The sequence below is a fragment of the Hesperophylax consimilis genome, chromosome 5 (assembly GCF_061612785.1).
Source record: "Hesperophylax consimilis isolate HC1 chromosome 5, BYU_Hcon_1.0, whole genome shotgun sequence".
In the NCBI taxonomy this organism is placed as follows: Eukaryota; Metazoa; Arthropoda; class Insecta; order Trichoptera; family Limnephilidae; genus Hesperophylax; species Hesperophylax consimilis.
Genome location: NC_142840.1, coordinates 22,534,197 through 22,548,278, shown reverse-complemented (window position 1 = coordinate 22,548,278; position 14,082 = coordinate 22,534,197).

The window sequence follows — 14,082 nt, the reverse complement described above, 5'->3', positions numbered from 1 at the left end:
AGGAGGCGTGAAAGAGAAAGGTGGGAAAGTACCTGGCTATTCATATCTGGTCATCAAACATCTCCGTTATTTCTTTTTAATTATTGATAAAACTTCTATTTACACGTGTTAAATAAAAATTATTTAATGCATTTAATTGCTGCATCAATGCGTCAAAGCACCAAGGTGGTGTAACCCCTTAATTAATTAATTATAACACATATAAATCAAGATATTCAAGATAAGGTGGGTAGCAAACACGGTAACACTTCGCGAGACGTTGAATCGATGTCAATCAGTATCAGAATAAATTTATGTATTTATTTCAATTTGTACAATTTCTTTATAACATTTCAGATTGGAGTCTAGGTCATTATAATTTTACCGTTTTTGCAATGTATTTGGAGTGATAAAAACCTTGTGCGTTGTAGGACATGAAAAAACATATTGATCTTTTCATCAATTACATTTAAGGCGATGCCATACGTAGTAATGTAAAATCATGTGTTTTTGGTTTGAAAATTTGGTCGCCTAGAAATTTTTCAGATGCTTTAATTAAATCCTACTGCGAGTAGAATACACCTTGGCCTTTGAAATAATCGAGTATTTTAGTATTTTATTAAGTCTTTTTATAAGCCCCGAAAAAAATAATGTAAAGGCCTATGAAAACTGCTTTAAAGTTCAAAATCTCCTACTTACGAAGCTATTTTCGGTTATGATTTTATTGTATAATGTGGCAAATTAAGTTATTACTAAAACGATAGAAAAAAATTAAATATTTATGCCTGAACATCGACAAAATAAAATAAAAGGCCCTTTTTGGCCATGTTTTTTTCTTGCATAATTCAAAACAGGCGGATGGTGTTAAGCGGGAATTTAAACCTTATCGCCATCTACGTAAGGGTTGTTATTGATAGCGGCTCAATTTAAAATATTACACGACGTAGTGCATCGCCTTAAGAAGATCGTGGCTCTCCCCACGGGTGAGTTCACGAACAAATTGGTGCGGCTCGCTCTAACGCTATCGATAATAAATAAATCAATTTCAACCAGCTCGGCCTGTCACGGCGCTGAAGAATCGGGGCCATCGTCCGCTATTGGTGGACGAGTTGCCCAAGGGCGCTGCAGTGTTCGGTTGCAGTTCTTTTCATGGCAGTTGTTTTCCAGGTTTCAAGAGCCTCACTACTTGTGTGTATTAAATGAATTAGAGGAAGACGGATATGTTGAAGCGGCCCTATTCATCAAAGATCTAATGGAAGAAAATGAAGAAGTCATCTTAGCAGACGATCTGGGCATAACTCCCAGAATATCGGAGAGTCCACTGTACATCAACTTGCTCCGTGAAATTCTGATACGAGCGGAGGAAAGGCACAGAAATCGTAAGTTTTATATAATAGAGGTGATTAAATAATACCACGGAGTGGTTCGAATCTCACCGATTTTTGTGAAGAGAGTACCCCCTGGTGCTTTGTGAAAAGGTATGAACTTGTTACAAACCCTAGGCCCAGTTGTTTGTCAGAAATTGGGTCACAAAGTCATTAAAAAGCCACTCAGCGCCATTTTTTTTTTGTTGTTGTTTACATTTGATCGGTCCCTATTAAACACCGATTCAAGTTGTGTTTCAGCATTCTACCAATTTATGATAAACTGATAAGCTTAGCAATATGATATGTGTCCTGTTTTGCTGATCACAATTTGTTTAAAAGTTGTAACGGACTCAGGATCAACATTTAACAAGGACCTTTAAACTGGCAAAAAATACCAAAATGGTGCTGAATGGCCGTTTGATGGCATTATTACGTTTTTGGAGGAAATATTATACATTACATTTGAATTTCTGTGTAACAATATCCCGGGTTAGGGCAGGTTCTTTCGCAGAATTTGAACGGGTCATCAAATTTCAATGTTAAAAATTAAGTTTTGTTAAAGCTTTATTCAAGTTCTTTTACTATTTCATCATGTTTTTTATTACACAGTATTTGGATGGTATCAGAACTTGAATAGGACTTTCAAAAAACTTGTATGTTAATTATGAAATTCGTTGAATTGTTCGAATTTTACGAAACAATCCATCCTTAGCAATAAACATTAAAAACTTTGACATATTGACCACGTATCTACCTAAAGTACTTAGTTTTATTAGAATGTGAGAACCAATGATTTTTTATTGTTTAAATGTCAGTGAAAGTAAATCATATGGGGATACACGTTTAAAAGATTGAAGTAAAATACCCATTATTTATACCAAACAAAGAATATGTGGAAGGATCAACAAATGAGATTTTCCTGCTGAATGTTGGATTTCAAGACGAAACAAACCAGTACAAATTTCGTAATAAAACTTTTTTAGGTCACGGTTTGGCCACAAGTTTTATTACGTGAGTGAAATTCTGATTTTCCCCGTCACGACTGGTAGGAATAGGTAGTTGCTATAAAATGGAAAATTTCCATTTTTATCACTATATTATAGTACACAGGTGCACGTAAAGATCTAGAAACTATAAAATAATTTTAGATACTCTTAAACTAGTCTTGCCTTATCATTATAACTTATGTTGAGTACCTGCATAGTTATTATGTGCGCACTGAATCATTTATTGATTTCCGCGTTATGTAGGTAGGTGATGTAATATTCCGATGATCAGTAGTTCTGGACCTATTGGAGTTAGCACTATCTCTCCAGTAAAAACATTTTTTCATGTGCAGGACGAAAAAAATAACATACACAGCACAAGCGACGGGTACCAAGGTATCCTTTCCTCGGCCTAGGGATATTTTAATATTTGACCTCAATGGTTTATTAGGGAAAAATATACGATTTCTTCCAGCACCCGGTTTATTATTAAACTAGGTGAATCATGTGTAATTAAGATCGTTGTGAGGTGATGTTAATAATAAGGCGATAAAGAAGAATGTTGAGAATTACTCTGGCTCTTCTTGTCTGGCTCACAAATACTAACTAGGCATCCAAAATAGGCTGTTAACTGCCTACAACACATCCTTAGATACTTTGGACACAAACCAAGTCATATGGGTGTATGTATACATGTGTTGCTATATGTATATAGGTATGTCAGCTGCTATATACACATGTGTGCTTGCATGCACACATATTAAAAATTATACATATAATTATGTACATTTTTACAATCTAATGCTAATTTACTTCTTTCTCCTTTCTAATTTCTATCTTCTACTTTTTACTAAAATTTTCCAAAATTTTAGCTTCATCTATAGTTACTAATTCCATATGTTTACACTAGATTTCATATTTCATACACAGTAATTACACTCTTAGAATCTTCCCTCTTGGCCACAATCAATAGCAATCAACATATACTAAGAAATCCCTGAAACTTTCTATATTCCTTTCCAAAGAACCAACTTAACCTTCTCTCAACCTCTTGTGCGAATGATATGTCAACCATGTAATATCTACTGTAGTGCCAAGATTCCGGACATATTTAGCAATAGTCCCAAGAATCTTATTAAATTTCTTGATTCTGTTGTTTTAACTTGCTTCACTTTTCTCAAAATTTCTCTATCGACTCTTTTTTTCGTTTCTTCTTATTTCTTTATATTTACACGTTGTTTTACCGTTTGTTACTTCCTTGCATTTTTTATGTTACGGCGATGCCATACGTAGTAATGCAAAATCATGTGTTTTTGGTTTGAAAATTTGGTCGCCTAGAAATGTTCCAGATGCTTTAATTAAATACTGCAAGTAGAATACACCTCGGTCTTTGAAATAATCGAGTATTTTTTAGATAAATCCTTTTATGAGCCCAGAAAAAAATGTATAAGGCCTATGAAAACTGCTTTAAAGTTCAAAATCTCCTACTTACGAACCCATTTTCGGTTATAATTTTATTGTATAATGTGGCAAATTAAGTTATTTATAAAATGATCGAAAAAAAAATATTTATGCATAAACATACACAAAATAAAATAAAAGGCACTTTTTGGCCATGTTTTTTTCTTGCATAAATCAAAACAGGCGGATGGTGGTAAGCGGGAATTTAAACCTTATCGCCATCTACGTAAGGGTTGTTATTGATAGCGGCTCAATTTAAAATACTACACGACGAATAAGATCAAAACCGAAATAAGATTTTGATTATCTCTTTCATATTATATGAATTGCATATCTTTAATTTTATTTTGAGTTTAATCATTCAAGCGCCCTTGAGGTGATTTTCTCACGAAAACGGTGCTATATAAATAATCCAATCATTATTATTATTATTTAACACTAATTTGTTGAACTGGTAGCTCCCATAAAACAGAACGAGAAAAAGCAGCGTATCTGTCAACAGCATGATCATACTGGCCCAAGCCTCTCCTCATCCGTAGGTTTGTGGCACATTGCTAGGCGTACGTCTGTCTTTTGCGATAATACTTGTAGGTGAATGAATGAACAGTTGTAGTGCCACGCGATTCGTAGGAGGACCATCGGTCCAGCTCGTTAGCAGTAAGTCGTTGGTCGACCGATGGTAGGTACGCCTGGCACTATTTCCAGCCTTATAATGCACATTCCTCACTTCCAGGTGACCCCGTATCCGAGAGTAAAGAGCTGAGCCAAGGTGCCCTTAGACTGCTGGACCTGGCTCTAGGGCGAGTGCCCGGCACACCGCCCTCCGCGCTGGCACCAGGGCGGGGGCGGGGCTGGCTGTGGCTAGTCAGGAGGCTGCTGCTGGCCGCCCTGGGCCTGGCGCAAGGAACTCAAGTTGATGGGGGGCAGAGGGAAGCATGTTGCCACTTCCTCTATGGCCGTTTTTTGTTGGAAAACTGTAAGTTTTATATTTACAGTAATGAAAATGTGAATATTCCATGGGCTTTATCTATGTATACGCCAAAAAAAGGCTTTTACATAAAAGTGATACATGAAATCAAAATAAAACAGTGTACACAGGAGAATATCTGTATTGTATAAGAAATAATAATAACTGATAACTTGTGAAACCTACAGTGAGGAGCATAATAAAAAATGGAAAATAAAAATATTATAGAAATAGTCATACAATGGACTAAGTTAATAAGTGTAAATTAATTTGAATTTTGAATTTCTGTAATCCTGATTTTAAAAAACTCCAGAGAACAATATTTACTACCAAAGATAAAGTCGCGTATGGAAGAGTTAGGCAGTCGTCCCACGGGTCGGTAAACAATCGATAAAAACCGAGTGCGGTATACTGGAAGCCCACCGATCCATATGTTTGTTTTGGGGCCTGCAAATAGTGCACACGGGTCGGGGGGCGAGAGGGGGCGATAAGATGTACGTTTCGTATACAGCTGGCGGTACCAGGTTTCAGTGGGTGCTCGATATTTATCGCGACACCGCAATATAAAATAATGAACTTCTAATTATCAATTTTGGCAATAATCTGTAATTTAGTTTAAAAATATTTGAAAATATTCTTAGAATTTTTTATTTAGGCACATTAATCCACAACCTCGCAAAAAATTTCACAGTCACTTGGCGACTGACTTGATTCACAGTAGTTTGTTATAGTTGACACATTTAAGCGCCACTTGGAAATATTCACTTCTCAGTATCTTTTCAAATTAATATTTATATTAACACACTTCAAACGGTCGAAAACAAACGTCCCATTAGAGTAAATGGATTTTGTTTTAAACACCCATCTATTATTTTTGAAAATAAGACATATTATTATAGTTAATAAAAAAAATTACATTGTAATCCCCAACGATGAAATTATTTTCCGAAATTAAAGGTTACTTTTGTAATACGACTCTATAAACTGAAGTTGAAGTCCGTTTTGGGCGATTTGGTGATATTTTATTTGTGAAAAATGTATTTATTTTATTACATAACATTTTTTTATTTACGCACTAATTACGGTACGATAAGTGCAAGGATGTATTACCCGTTCTACGGGTTTAATTATAGTTTCCTTTTGATAAAAAATTTTTCCACACAGAAGACCAGAATTTGAAGATGGGGGGAAATCCTCGGTTCACATTTTTAAATACATTTAACGAAGAGGTTGACGTAAAATATTTATATAAAATTATCGGACAGCAATGCCTTTTCCGCTATTCAAGTGGGACCGGCGTAAAATGTAGAACAACCCTTCCCACTGGAAATGTGTTTATATTAAATTACCCTTTTTATGTTGACTGTGACAAGATAATGATATTCAGCGTTAAGTCGGTAACGGGCTAAAACAGAAATCTGCAATACCTACCGACAGTTTACTGACTAACAAGCTACCTATCTGCCGTGTGTAGAGATCATGCATATATCGGGCAACACTTTCGTCTTCTTTAAAGCACTCGGTTTTTTTTTCATACTTTACCGACCCATGGGACGACTGTCTTCGTGCCTCTAAGGCAGTCTTCCCATGGTTAGGTAAGTTGGTACGAAATAGTTCTTCATGAAATTGAACTATACTTCCTGTATTTCTACTAGGTACTCTGAACATTATCATTTCTGACAAGTTCAGGAAATCAAATTGTGCATGTATTATTTTGTTCAAAGTAAGTCGCTAACAATTCTTCTATTACCTCCTCCTCGCCCCCCACCAAAGTTGATGTCATGTCTCCGTCTTTTATGTTACCTGTAGACTGTAATTAATTTAATATGTTTTATATAACCCTGATGAAGGTTTACAATTAAAACCGGTTGGCTTACACATTGTACTTATAGTAAAGTGATATTCAATGTTTTCCATCAATGGTGCTAGGGAAGAAAAACGGAATAGGTATATCTTGTTGACATTCTAAGACATAAAAAAACCACCAACATATATAAATTATAAAGTATCCTATTTCTGTGTAACGACCGAGAACAAAATAAATTTCAAATTCTCCAAAATAGGACAATGAGAACAATACTCAGACGAAATAGATATTCAAAAGTAAATAAAATGTTAAACGAACTAAATTGGCTAACGGTGAAACAGATGTTGACCTTGAACACGATGATATTTGTACACAAAATAGTAACCAACCTGCTACCCAAATATTTTTCAAATAAAATTGTATACAACAAGGACATACACAAGCATAAAACTAGGACATGCAATGAAATCAGGCTACCAAAAACGGACAAGACGAATACACAGAACAGTATATTCTTTAAAAGGGGTGAAATACTATAACGCGCTGCCGGAAAACCTTAAGTCTGCCCCAATTGAAAAATTCAAGATGTTGTGTAGAAGCCACATAAAACAAAAAAAAACATAGAATATTAATATGTAAAAATAATTAGCCATTTGTAAAATTAAATGTACAAATTGCTAAAATAAAATTAATAAATAAATAAAAAAATATATCTTCCACTCTGAACCTACCTGCATAGTTTCTGTAGGTACAGTATCTGATAATATTATTACTCCAGCGTCTGGACGGTGTAGGCCCTGTGATTGGTCAAATTCAAATTGTGTTTAAATAAGACTTTAAAGATTAAGACACCATTTCATACTGAAATAGAATCGCCACATGTAATACGATATTTCTTAAAAAATATCGTTTCTGCTTATACAATTTTTGGATAATATCGAAGAAAATATGTCTTAGAAAGTTCATAATCCATTGGATTAATTACATTACAGTGAAAATTATCCACAATTACGTGATTACGTTTGACGTTTGACAAAAAAAGCACGCGTTAATTCAATATGGCCGATACCCGAATACGCATCGCGGCTAGGTGGCCGACAGAGCGCCCCTCTGGCGGTGAAGAAACGAATCAAATGACTGGCGCGTATATTTAAATATGCAAAATTACTTGAACATCAAGTGTTTAATAATAAGATTTCTTCTGGAAGTTTAGTTCTACTTTGCAATGGCATTTTTCATTATTATTTATAATTTTTTTTTTGCTTATTAATTACATCTGATTTTATATTGACATGTTTTCTAATTTCTAAAATTTCTAAATTATTTATTTGCGATGCTTTAATCCTGAGTGAAGTATTTTAAGACCTGAATTTTTATCGAAAGTGTGATTCAAAAGATGATTTGCAAACTCATATTCACTATTTCCATTTAGAACCCTGAGATGTTTTTTAGTTCTGACTTCAATGTTTCTATTGGTTCTACCTTTGTAAAATAAATTACAATCCAGCCCAATTGAGTTTATAAACTCCTGATTTTTTTGTTTGATTTTCGCAATCTATATTACTTATATATCTATATCTATATTACTTATTAATCTATATTAATTATTAAGAATATATTTATTCATTCTGTTATTAGTGTAAAACGCCGGTTGAATAGTACCAGGAATGTTTATATACATATATAATTTTAGAAGTGTCGTTATCCACAAACAGAATTCTACGCCATTGTTTATTTATATCTTAAGAACTAGGGTAAAAATACCGTTTGAAGATAATATGTTTAATTATTTTATTTAGTATTTCAACTATCAATTTATTAGAATAACCGTTATTAAATGTTATTTGTCTTATGAATATATTGTTTTATGGTTATATGCAAAAAAAAATTTCAGGTCTTAAAATACTTCACACAGGATATAAAGCATCACAAATAAATAATTTCGAAATTTTAGAAATAAGAGAACATGTTTATAAAAGTAGATGTAATTAACAAGAATTTTTTTTTATAAACTCTCTTTTAAATATTTTCCCACTTAACTGGTCTTTCATATTGTAATTCCTAATTCTTATAAACCCAGCCTACTCTTACCCCTCCCCCCTCCTTCCACTTTTTTTTCCAATTGTAATCTATATTTATTTTTTGACTTCGGTGTATACTTCGTTCATGAAACATGTATTGGTTGTATATAATAAAGTGAAGTTAAAAAAGTTATTTGTTTTTTAATAAAATAAAGTTTAATCGGATAACATTATTTTATCTATTTCCATTGTATATCAATGCATACGTACATAATAAAATGTAAACATTATATTTATTTATTAATTGGACAATTTGCATGGCGCCGCTTTTGTGAGATATCACCTCAGGGGCGCTATATTGTAATAATCTACCTTTATATATAGATTTTTACTCTCCTGATGAAGGTGTATATATAATCTAACTTTAAACTTTATTAGATACAGTAACAGTTTTAGGAAAAGAATTACCACCAGTTGGAGTAAAATTCACACCTTTTAATTAAACCGACTGCTAATCACATTGCACAATTACCCTCCTTTTATCCATAAACACGGGTACAATTAATCAATATGTAATAATGTATTATTTCAGTCAACTTTGTTGTAACTATCTTTAATTGTTGTGACAAACTATACGATATTGATTCAACTTATAGACATTGACGGTTGTAACACATATTTAAGCACTGCAAGTCTCCTATGAGCAAATTATATTAGGTACCATAACAGTTAATATCAGTTGTAGACATGTAGTCAATAATAGTGTTTCATTTGAAATAATCCATCACAAATACGTAAAATTTCATTTATTCAAACAACTGTCATTCTTATTATGCCTAAATTGAGCATGTTATTATTCATTAACTCCTTCCTGTTCCGTGTTTTAACAATATATACTCACCCTCTCTCTGTGAATGACCTAATATCTATCTATTAAATGTAACTGTTGTTAATATCACTTAAACTGGGCGCAGCCGAAGCAAGTGCCGCCCGCAGGGCCTAGCAGCAAAAACCCGCGGAGCGGGTTTTTAACTGCTAGTAGTTTATTACTTTATTTTGTATTGTTCTAGTTCCAGATAAGAATACAGACGTAGCGGCGGAACATCTGATACTGGCTCGCAAGTTGTCTAATGGAATGGTAAGAAATACACGCCATACTAATAAAATATAATATTACAACTTCCAGAGGTCTTTTCAAAAGTAGCAAAAGAAATATAATTCCTTTTATATTATCCTATAACTCTGCATATCAACCGTCTCCCAAACAAGTAAAGTCAATATATAGATAATATAATCCCTACAATGTTAATGATTATGTTATATAGTTTTTTGTTGAATTATTAAATGAAACAAAATCTGGTTTCAAAAGATACGATTGAACGTATGAACGACCTCCGTGATAGAGCGGTTAGTTTATTGGCTCTGAGCCCTGAGTTTGCGGGTTTAACACACTGTAAAAACTTTTATTAAACTATTTATTTTGTCGAAAAATATACAAAACAAAGTTTTATGGTAATTCAGAGAAACAAGGATTCCCTGATGCTTGATCCCCCGTCAGTTTATCCTCCGTACAGTAGATCACCCGATCAGTGGATCCCCCGTACAATTGATTCATCGGTCGCTTGATCCCCCAAAGTGTTTTCCGTGAACGTTATAAATATTATATTATATTCAAAATAACGTTGGAGAAAATTGTACGAAATTACACATACTTCCACACATTTGAAAGTTTTCAAATCGTTAAGAAAAATATAAATTTGATACTAAATGCACACATTTTCAACTTAACCCAACCTAACCTGAACGTGAACTAACATGTTAGAAGAATAAATGAAAAATGTATCGCAATTCGTAAAGGCAATAATAATATTTACAATAATAAATTGTTCGGGGATCAACTGTCCGAGGGATTAACTGTCCGAGGGATTAACTGTCCGAGGGATTAACTGTCCGGCGGATAAATCAGCAAAGAGATCAATAATTGGCAGAGGTGTTAACTGTCGGGGGAATCAACTTATATATTATATTGTATGTATATATTCTTTAAATTATTTTTACGTATTTTATATATAATCGACCACCACAACACGGGTATGTGCCTAGCGTAGTGGTCGAAAAATGTTCGATAACTGTAAGAAATAATACACTGAATAAAGTGAAAAATTAAATGACCGTTGACAACAAAAACTATAAATATAATATTGAGACGTCATCTTTTCAGACGCAATGGCTTTATGGAGATGATGGAGGAGATTCTGCTCAAACACTCTTCTCGGTAGTCTGTCTTCTACTGAGAGATATGTACTTAAAGATGAGTGAAGAAATATCTCTACATGACCCAAAAGAAGCTCTGCGGCTTTGCAAGTTAGCAGTGAAAAGGGCTCTGGAAGGTAGGATCTTAAAATCATAGGATCTTAAAGTCGCGTCAAGACTGAGAATTTTTTTCATTATTTTTTATAATGAAACGAATGTCTTCCGTAATGAGTGATGTATTTGCTGAAAGTTACTGAGAAACCTTTTGCCTAGACAGCAGACTCCAAACTCAAAAAGGATGTGAGCTACTTTCTAAAATTGAAAGTGTCTGGTGAGGTACTTATACGTATTCCTTCAGTATGTTTTTCTCATCAACCTTTATCGTACCATATTATTTAAAATAAATTAGGACATCAGACTTCAAATAAAATATAAAAAGGGAACTTAAAATATTTATTTATAAACAATGGCAATTTAGCTCATCTGTCAGAGCCTTGAACAATCGTCTTTGGAGAGAATGAGCCCTCACTTTTTTTAATTACGTTAACAACAAGTTTCATTACCTCGTTGAATTTTAAGTACTTTCACACAGTGCATGCTGATGAATAATGCAATAATAAGATAAAAAGGGTGGAAACATTTAATTTTCTTAAATAACGCAAAGAAGCCATTGTTGATATCACAAAAAGCTGGAACACCATCGGTAATAATTTCCACAAGTTTTTAGTGGGATATTCTCAGAAGAAGAAATCTTTTGGTCGCAGCGTAAATAATCTCGTCCCTTGTGTGGCCATTTAGTGGAATAACTTTTAAAAGCTCCTCTGTCACAGTAAAACCACTTAAGATCATTTATACAAACATGGCTAACTGAGATGTGTCAAACACAACGTTGTAGATTCTTCAAGCTGGAGTGATTTATAGCAACATCTCTATAAGTCATTTTTTAATTACAAAAAACATCATTAGATATTACCTCAACACGTCTCATCATTGTATTGGCAGAAAATTGGGTTGATTGAATTGCAGATATTATATTTGTTTTTGAATGTCGCAAATAATGCATTTGCTGATTTAAAAATGTCTCGTTTATCATTTCTTTTAAGGTTTCTTTGTTTAGCTTTGATCTGATAGATTCGATAAGACCATATTTTTTTCATACTTTTTGTAAAAAGTGGCCGTTGACAACAAAACCGACTTTTCAATTGTCTCACATTCTCTTTCCTTACAGCTTTATTTAAAGGATAATCTAGTGATAATAAGAGTGATTGTAATTTTTCGAGTCAAATAATAAAATTTTAGAGGCAAATTTATAAAAATAATAAAATATTCTACGTGTGACCGCAGGGCCCTAGCACGTCTACTTATTGATTTTAGAGAAAGAAGGACAACAATTTGATCGAATTTTCTTTAGTTAGGTACTTACCTATTCCAGAAATATTACAGTGTGTTCATTTTTATTTAAAAAACGATATATTTTTTATACCTACCAACATGCTGCAAGCAAGTAATGCAACTGTGGAAGTAACGTATCTGCATCAACTTCTGCTGCTACCTATTGCAGAATTATTTCTTCAAAAACTTTCACTATCTTCATGAATTTCCACATTTTTATTGAAAACGTTCTAATAATATTGTATTTTTAGCCCAAAATGAGGATAAATACGCTGAGGCTTTGGCAACGCTCGGCCATTGCAATATTCTGCTGAGAAAGCACGAATTGGCTATGGAAAATTACAACGAAGTTTTGGAAATCCGACAAAGAGAAAATAATGTCTACGGCATATGCGAAGCACTTATCAACCTGTCGATAGCTTTCCAAAAGTAAGCCTTGATATTTCTTTAAGAATTTTTTTTTCTGTTACCTCAATAAGGGATTTATAACTTTATGAAGTTCGTGTTGGAAGAGTTAAGTATTAACTAATCTCTTTATATCTCTCGTAGAGTATGGCCACGTAAAATCTTAATATTTTGCGATAAACATTCAACTGTGGCGTGTAATCTGGTTCGCTCGAATCAGCCGTTGCTGCTGGCGTTGTCCGATATCATACCAGCCATTATTATCCTATGTAATGGCGAAACTAAAAAAAGGTTTAGTTGTAATGTCTAGTAATTAAAATGTCTCAATATTGTATTTATGGTTCTCGGGAAGGTCTGGACATAGTATCAAAGTGATTAATACTAAGCAGTTACGGAAAAGCGGATTGAGCCATACATAAATATAAAACAATATAATAATAAGTTCTTGTATGTGCAATATATATTGCAACTAATATCTCAATATAAATTAGCACTCTGTGAATATTTTAACCTCGCTTTTCAAAATTTGGACTAGGAAAATGGTCTTCAAATTATTATTTCTGTCGTAAGCTGCCAATCTGAATTTAAACAGAAAAACTTTTTTCTCATCTTATTCTGTTAAAAGTAGGTGTACACATATACATTCACAGGAAGCAATATTTAATAGGTTTCTGTTATAAACAAACCAAGACTTTTTTTATTTATTTATTTTCGGAAAACCGACGGTTTATATTTTATCAGTTTGCACGTGTGTAGTATAGCCAAAATAAAACCAGTTATTGATTTCCTCCTCGTGACTGTACCTCTAACAAGACAACATAATAAGAATAAAAAATATTGAAATTCATATAAAAAAACAAAACATTTCTCTCAATAAAAACTATTGAAATTTTCCTTAATTAGGTACATGTGCATTAATATTTCTCTAATCATTTTTAATAACTCCTTGACACTCCAACCACCAAATATACCAACCATTTTTAAAAAATACCTTCAAATCCTTAAATCAATTTCTTTTAAACAGTATCACACAGCTGTCATATCATGCTATCCAACGATGACATCCAACCACACCGGCGCTATCTGCTATATGCTAGCTTACCGATTACTGCCATCAAATATTTACTACATAATATATTAAGTAATAGAATAAATTGTCAAATGATATCTCGTTTCGCATTAGCTTATAAATAAACTAGCAGACAGTGAAAATAACTTCTTGTATTTTTTACGTGAATACTGCACTAGTGTTAAAACTTCCAACTCTACTTAGAGGGACTACGGCATTCTCAATTGGGGTTTTATTGAGATTCTGAAGAGAGTGGGATGGGAGGAGATAAATGGAAGGTTGGGAAGTACCTGGCTAATCAGACCTTGTCACGGCTAAAGCCATTCAAGCAACGTCTCGATTCTGAATTGTGGCCTTTTCTGGTGAGAAAATAAA